Source organism: Dipteris shenzhenensis, chromosome 16, assembly GCF_047967505.1.
Source record: "Dipteris shenzhenensis isolate YYH24624 ecotype China chromosome 16, Dip_SZ_1.0, whole genome shotgun sequence".
Taxonomy (NCBI): Eukaryota; Viridiplantae; Streptophyta; class Polypodiopsida; order Gleicheniales; family Dipteridaceae; genus Dipteris; species Dipteris shenzhenensis.
In genome coordinates this window covers 11840257-11849106 of record NC_141611.1, presented here as the reverse complement: position 1 = coordinate 11849106, position 8850 = coordinate 11840257, and positions in this window count along the sequence as shown.

Here is an 8850-nt window from a genome sequence, read left to right as displayed (position 1 = left end):
GTGACATGGGTGGAAGAAGAGTAGGAAGTAAAAGTTCTGAATGTAAAAAAACAAGCTTAAGTAAACTCTTAGTACAACTACCAGAGTCATGGGATGGCATGCTTGATGGAATAAGAGTGCACGCTTGTTGGGAGCAACTAAAATCAATGTTCAATGGACTTGGAATGGTTCAACCTCAACGCTATAGAGTATGTATTGGTTCACATGATAATCGACATGATATTGAGCTTCTTCAACCTAGTAAAGAGGACATCTATGTTGGAAATACAATACTATGTTCTTGTCATGAGAATGTAGGGAAGAGAAAATTTAAGCGTGATTGTAGTGATATGGATAGTGAGATCCTACATGCTGTGATAAGATAAGTAAATTATGAAAGCAAGCAAGAAGTAAGTTATGAAAGCATGGTTGAAATGTGACCGCAAGCATGAGAACAAATGGAAGGCTGATAATGAAGAGCAATGAATAGCCATGAACGATGACCTCCAAAGGTAGAAAAATGTAGATTTTTTGTTATTTAACCTTGTTGCGTGTTCTAGATTCGATATGAAATGAATGGCTGTATAGATACTGCGAATCTCTACTTTAAAATGGGCATCCAGAAAGAAATCGGCTCCAATCTTTTAAATTGCTTTCCTAAATCCTGAAAGCTCGATAAGCACTTGCTTGCAACCTTGGCACACATATCATCAATTTAGATGATAAATGGATCTAAGATATGGCAATTCTCTACTTTGAAATGGACATCCAGAAAGAAATCAACTTTGCTAGCTTGAGTGCAAGGTTTGTTTCACTTACCAGATCACCAAGGTTTCCACTCAGTTCAAGAACAGGTCTAATGTTCCACAGTGGATTTGTAGAGTAATCCATATGCATCTGCTATCACAATGGTATAGTGTGATGTCACCAAGTAACACTCTTTCTCTAATGAAGTGCTCTCTTCTATATCAATAATCCATTTATACTAATCTATAAAAGAAAGAATGCGTCATTCTTAAATGATATGAACTTACTTGAGTAGGCATATTATGATGATTGATGGAATGAATATCCTTCTCAATGTTGATAGCATTCAACTCCTATGTGAAATAAAAATCAAGTAGCAAAGAGTAAATTTTTACATGATTTTTCATAAAAGCACCAAGGAGCCAAAATTATCCCTCTCATCCAAAAACGAGGGATTTGCTTTACATAGCCATCTTAGGGCCCAAAATGATTTATGTTCTCAACAAAATAAATTGCTTGGCAATAATTAAACAAATACAAAATTGGCCCATGGCCATATATAATGCACTGTGCGACACCTCGATCGGTACCCTCGCACTAGCTCCAATCCTCGCTATGAGTTCCATCACCTATACTCAAGCCGCCAATTACATTAGTTATTAACAATCGATTGAACAAATCACCGAATCAACCGATCCCAACATAACCACGCTCAAAGCACAATTTTACTTTTTCGCATTTTCGGTAGCCTTCTTACTTTGCATATTTATTTTCGTCTTCTCATTCCACTTAAAGAATAGTAAATAATAGTGAGATACCTTCATGAGAAAGAAAAGAACAAATTCAATGCAAAAGCATTAACACTAAAAAATTTCAAATACGTAATGCATACATTTGGCATGCGCTTGCTCTTTCTTCCAATTGAAATCTCAACATCAGCTGTTGGAGTCTCATAAAGGGAAGGCTGAGCCAAATCCTCAACCTATATGTCATTTATTTTAAAAGAAAGACAATCATATATTCATATTTAAAAACTATGAATATGATAAAGAAAATTCCAACATCATGATATTTCTAACCTATTGTTTTCCTTGCAATAGTTGCACAAAAGATTCTTGGGTTGAAAGATAATCATCCTAAAATGTGATCCCATTCAGTATATGAGTTTAAAGAAATCACTCTATAAATCACTAAAAGTTATCAATCACAACTTACTTATTCATACCTTAGTAAAAGATTCATCTTCTGCTATTGGCAGCTCTGGACAATAGGCATTGTCATCTTCTGCAAATAGTGATATCTCTGGATAACAAGCATTATCTTCTTCTCCATAGTAAAGTTTCCATAAATTCATATAAATAAATCAACAAGAAAATAAATATAAATTGCAATTCATACGAATCATATGATACAAACCTGAATCGTAATTTCACCATTATAGACCAAGTCATATTGACATGGAGTATGACTCTCTTTAAATGGAGAGACCTACATTTGTTGAACTTCTACCTATATTCATTAGTAAAAGACTTAGAAATTAGTACAACTAGTTTCAAATTTTTAAGCAACTAGGAATTGAAAATTTAAAAAGAGAATCAATCTTATATCGATGCAAATGTAAAATAATCAATCTTACATCTTTCGACATACCATGTTCTTCTTTCTCCAACAATACAGTAGTTTCTTGTAATTTGTATGATACAACGAAAATGTATAAGGAAACATAAAAACTACCTCAAGTTTTTGAAAAAGATGTTACCATAGAAGAGCCCATTGATGAGCTGATGCTCTTTCTTTTCTTGTATTTTTGATTTGCTTGCATTGCTCCAAGAAAGTATGTATAAATGTCTTCCTTCTTCCAAAAATAACTAGCACCATGAAACTCGAGCGGCAAGATCTATGATAGTTTTCTTAAATAATGCCCTTAATCTTTTGTTTTGCATCTTCATTGTGACGTAAATCTGCAATAACCTCATGACTTTTCACCCAATTTTTTACTTTGCGGTGGTTGACACAATAGGTGATACTTTGATCATCTATAAGTATCGGAGTAGGAAATCCCACCCATATAGTTTCCCACACTCACGATCTTGCATCTTTGGTGGTCGAAAAATTTGATTGTATGTAGGAACCTCTAGCAAAGATGCATCTCCATTGTTTGTTGCAGACATTGTGCGCCTTGGAGGAAATTTGGGCATCTCAGTATTCACTACTTATGAAGAACTAGATTTGTTTTGTTTCATGTCATTTATTTCATGTTGTAGTCAATTGATGGTCGCTAATAAGACTTCCAAAGTTGGTGTCATGGAAGAGGCCATCACCAGATTCTAGCTCTGAACAATTTATGAAAAAATAAAAGATAAACATATATTGTCAAAAACAATGTTTAGAAACTTATAGAAATTTCAAAACAACAATTACTAGATAGGATGCATCACAAGCACTAAATGGAAAAGAAAAATTAGACTTACTTGTTCTCACGTGAGTTGCACAAGCAACAATCAATACATCCCTACTATCATGACTCCCAGACCATTAGACCATTGGAAGGTAAGAGGATTCACCACTAGCTAGACCATTGGAAGGTAAGAGGATTCACCACTAGCTAGTGTAACTCTTCTTCTACTAATAACCACCCAACCCGATACTATGCTGATGCAACAATTCCAATCCCTCAAATTTCACTCAGAGTCATTCTCAAGGGAAATTCGGATTCAAAACAGGATCAATTATACTTAGCTCAGAGTCAGTCTCAAGGGAAATTTGAATTCAAACGAAGACTAATTGAAAGGAATTAATTCGGTAAGAGATTCCTTCGCTCCTTCGCTCATGTTAATAATGTTTCATTTCTACCCCATGTGTTTGCGATGGGATTTCTTCTCTTGTCTCATTGATAATGGTCATGAAAGAGCGGACGCATAATGAATCAAATACATTAGTTTAATGTATAATATCCATCGCCGGCGGCAAAAATTCCACAATAGACATGAGCTCGTTGTCTACGATGCAAAAGAATTTCAATCCCTACACGATTTAGTTGAGAGCTGGCCGTGATTGACTTCCTCAGACAAGCAATGAGCAGCGAGCCCTTCGAGACTAGGCAGATGTTTATGAAGCAATTCGGGCATGCGAGTAGTGGAAAGTGCTTTCAGCCAAACATTTTCTTCATACGACTGATCTTCTAGGGGAAGCGCTATTTCAATACTGTAGATTGTTATCAGCATCAGGGTCTGTGCTTGCATCAAAGTAGTTTGACAGTCAGCCATTTTGTAACGAAGCAGCGAAGCACAAGCTAGCATTCAGCCAAGATCGTCTTAAATACTATGTTTCATTATGATAACATATATATATTCAATTGAATCAAGTCCTGCAATGAGGCAAACGTTATATGGTGGCTAATTGGTATTTAGCATTTGCAAAAGCTGCAAGCGCAAGTATCGCAATCATCCTACTAGTAGTTCAGGCGCTAAAATACCCTTCATGTTGAGATAAGAGATGCCTCTAGCACACTGAACCGACTAGGGTAGTAATGTTTTATAGTGCGTTGAGAGCAATCACCTTCACATACTTAGATCGTATCGAGGGCCACTATCTTCAGGATGCAATGCTTTAGATGTTGTCCCAGCCTACCTCAATCGTCTTCGTTAGCAAAGGCTCTGCTATTGAATTATGTGCACTCAAAGATTCATGTTTATCTCCACCTTCCAGCAGTTCACTCCAGAGATTTGTTCTCCTCTTCAACAGATTGATCATTAATTCGTCCAGAAGAATCATCACAAGAATTATCAGTTGTCTCCATTGAACTAGATCGTATGTCTCAATCAAGCTTTCCTGCGTGAATGGCTCTTGCTCTAAAAAGCTAGCCTAGCTTTCTTTAGTTGTTGATACATGATTAGCAAATACAGCTTGTAAAGTGTGTAGATTGAGAACAGTCTACTTATTCTCAGTTTGATGTAGTTGGGAAATTGAATGGACCGTTCGTAGTTACCATGCCCAAATGGACATAGAAAAGGGAGCACTGCAACCATTATCGTCATGTTAGGGCAGGTAGTGTTGACTATATGGTGCCCATTCACTTGGAATGATGCAACCCTTTTTCATAGCAACTATGTGCATCGTATCTCTGCCGTGAGTGTTTAGAGGAATCCGTGATGAGTGGAGTTTCCATCTTGCTTGACTATCAGCGAGACTATCGTAAGGTATCACACCTTTCCCTTAGCCGTGGGAAGTCCAGAGGAAGCTCCACACCTCTCAAACGTAGCCAACACCCCCATTGGCTTCAGCCTTAATAACTTCCACATGGAGCTCGACGTGCCCATCGTCACGATTCAAGGAACGCCCCAATCGGAGTCCTGACGTTAAGATTATGCCTTCCCAAAGTTTTTCCTTCCACAAGGCTCCACGGTGCGTGTGCAGTGCAGTGCCTACCCACGGCCCATAGCTTGATACCCCCCCCCCCCTTCTCACTTGTGCTCTCAACCCCCCAATCCGAGATTTCCTTTGTGCGTGCTTCTGTGCATGGAAGAAAACCAAGGGAGTCAAAAACAGTTACATAAGAATGCTTGTATTCACAAACGTCCTAAAAACGTCCACGTGAGTTACAACACTTGAGAGAGCACCACCTCCGATATACTCTCTCCGGTTCCATGGAGCTTGAAGTCCACTTCAAGCATTATAGAAGTTGAGAACCATGTCATGATAGTTGTCAATCACATGTGCCTCAGGAATCCACCTACATTCCCTCATGGACCTACCTTTAAACTTTACATAAAACTCTACTCTACCCCGTAGCATTCTGTATTTCAAAATTGCCTCCGACTCATAGGGCAAGCATACAATGTTTTGAATGATTTGCTGCTATATGCAATGCTATGACAACAAATGAATCAAACTTCTGGTTGGTTAGCTCTACATATTGTGCGCAAATGCATAGAACTGTTTTGGAGTTGCACCGCGGTAGGAAATTTGGCAGAAGGTTTTCGCCTTTATGTGCAAGGTACAGTGGGCTCATGATGTCGTTGCCTTTGGTAGTGAACGATGCAACATATTCTAAAAGCATGGAGAAAATGTCAGCCTGGCATGCAGCGGACGCAACATGTAGAGGAGCTCGAACCTTTGCATTGCACTTGTGGATTGGAAAGCAGAGGCACCCTCTAGAGTGAGGGAAAACATCAGTTCAAGTGGGTTCGTAACATTCGGGAATAGCTCTATTTTGCACTGCTTTAGTAGCCAATTATAATTTTCTAATGCGCATTATAGGTCGGATCCATAGCAGCAGAAGGACGTTATGATAATTTGACTAAAATGTTCAGTGGCATGGATGTTCCAGCTGTCTGATTTAGTTTTGGAATTGAACATGTCTTTGCAATTCTAATGTCTAAGGTACAAAAATCAGGCTAGGGTACGATCAGCTTCACGTTTGTCAAAAAACAAAAGCATCACAAAGGATTCAACAGATGGATAACTTTGAGCTCACCTCATGAGATAGTTTAGCAACTTGCTAGATGTATCTCTTGTCACTCTCTGAGAACAATGCATATAAACAAATCAAAAAATCCTTGCAACGAGGACCAACTCGCGTTACAGCTGAAATAATTCTAAGTATTCCAAAAGACTTAGCAATCTAGAAAGAGCAAAGAAATGTAAGTAGAAATGTCCAAGCGTAATGAGATCAGAATTTCATGCTAAATCCCAATGACAAGAGGCCGACGTAAAAAGCAAAACGAGCCATCTATAATAGATTCGGTACGAGCCAGCAATTCATGTACCTCTTATGTCGTCATCATGGATGAAAAGCTGCATCAGAATGTGCTTATGTATGAAAGGCAGATCAGAGGCAGCCAGCAAATGGAAGCAAGCAAAGTCACGAAAGAATCTGATCTACATAGAAACATATAATCGCTTAGTTTTAGTTTTTTGTTGCTGAGGATCATGGAAGGCGTTTCAACCAGCACATTTCTTAAATTAATTTCTATCCAGTTGTTTTGGATAGGCTCAAAAAATAAAGTAAATGTGTTTTGTTGCACGACTTGTTGCTGATTAGTGAAGGAGTTTTCGATTTGCTCATGCCTGTTGAGGTATTTGAGGAATATGCTGCTGATCATAGCCAGGCTCAAAGGATATTTCTTATCCTAAAAACTGTCTCCTCCCTCATTTGGATGCGTACTGCACCTCAAAATTATTGTGCACCTCAAAATTATTGTGAGAATTGGTTGCATCATTCTAAACCTGCTCTGTATTCTTTTCATTCTCATCATCCCAGCAATGTTGGCTCACAATAGATTGTTCGAATTCTCCCCATAGATGTATGCATGGCATGACACGAGATCCCATCATCTTGCGAGCGAGTATGTATGTCAAAAAGGCGACTAAAGCAATATATAATCCAGTCGATGTGGATTTTGACTTCTTGTGATGCAATTCCGGCAACTTTGAGGCTGGTGACTTCCAGTAGTGTTGAGCACAGTTGTTTCGCAAGATCACTCTTAGTTTTATAAAAGGGAGAGCATGAATCACGATCCCATCATTTTGTGATTATTCTCCCCATAGATGTAAACACGGCATGACACGAGATCCCATCCTCTTGCGAGGGAGTTTGTATGTTAGAAAGGCAACTGAAGCAATATATAATCCCTTCGATGTGGATTTTGCTTTCTTATGATGCAATTCCGGCAACTTTTGATTCTGTTGTGGCTTCCAATAGTGTTGAGCACAGGTTTTTTGCAAGATCACTATGGCTAATTACATGTGCTAAAGAATTTGATGTTATGTAAGTCAAATCATAGTGGACCATATATTTACTATATGGTTTTTCCTTATAAACTCGATATCTTGCCAATTGGCAATTGATCAGAATGAGTGTTTACGTTTTTAGCCAACCCATCATCTACATTGTTTCTAATTTTAGGTAATCACATACAATCATCATCAGCGGATCTTGAGCCTCACTTAACCATTATCTCCCTTTTAGTCCTTCATTGCATGAGGTTGATGAATTTATGTATTTTGTTTCCATCAGTTATTTTTTTATTACTAAAAAATATAGATGTATACTCAACTTAACTCTAACTTTATTATTTTTTTATTGTAGTTACTCCTGTGTAAACATTGTTGGATCTCTAGCACTCAGTACATCATTACCTCCCATTCCCTCCTTCATTATATCAGGTTGGTGAAGTTAATCTCTCTCTCTCTCTCTCTCAAACACACACATACACACGCAGTACACACACACACAAAAAAACACAAACCAAGATTTTTTGCAATAGTTTCAAATCGCTCATCGACTTGCATATGCCTTGCATAAGTTGATAGAGCGACCAAGCGGCCACCATGGAGTTCTCCTCATTCACATTCTTGAAAATTGATGCGTGTAAGTTTCCAATGGAGTCTTGTTGCAAATGCACATAATACGTCCTCCGGCTCACATCTTGATAGCCAAGAGGCGAATGCCTACACCTATAATTGCATCTACATCTCCGTAGGCTATCATCTGTTGCCATCTGGAATAAGGCACATGAAATCATAAATAAAACACCCTAGAGAACAAACACTTACATAAGCTCAACAAAGTCCATCATAAGCATAGAGACATAGCATTTATAAACATGTATAAACACACATAGTAGGGTCCTAAGTATGGGCAACTAGTGCCAGTCGTATAGACGGCCTCCCAATAGATATCATCAAAGCAGCCTCACCCATGGTAAAACCATAGGTAAGCCATTGTAGGCCATGCAAATGCACACCCTAGCAACGACTCCATGGATAAAGAAGCACTATACCCATGAGATTTTGTCACTTCTAATACTTAGCTCCCACACATAGGACCATAGATATGTGTCTAGCATAGCATAAGTGCATAGCATATCATAACATAAAAATGAAACTGCCATACCATAAGCAAATAAAAGAAATATTGCCATACCATATAGACAAGGCATAAACCCACTGAAACATAGAAGCACAAACAATGGCATTCACATAGGCACAAACAATAACATAGACATATAGAAACACCAATAGAAACATAGGCATAGACTATAGAAACACCAATAGAAACACAGGCATAGATTATAGCATAAATATCATAGAAGCATGTAGAAACATAGGCATTCATCAATG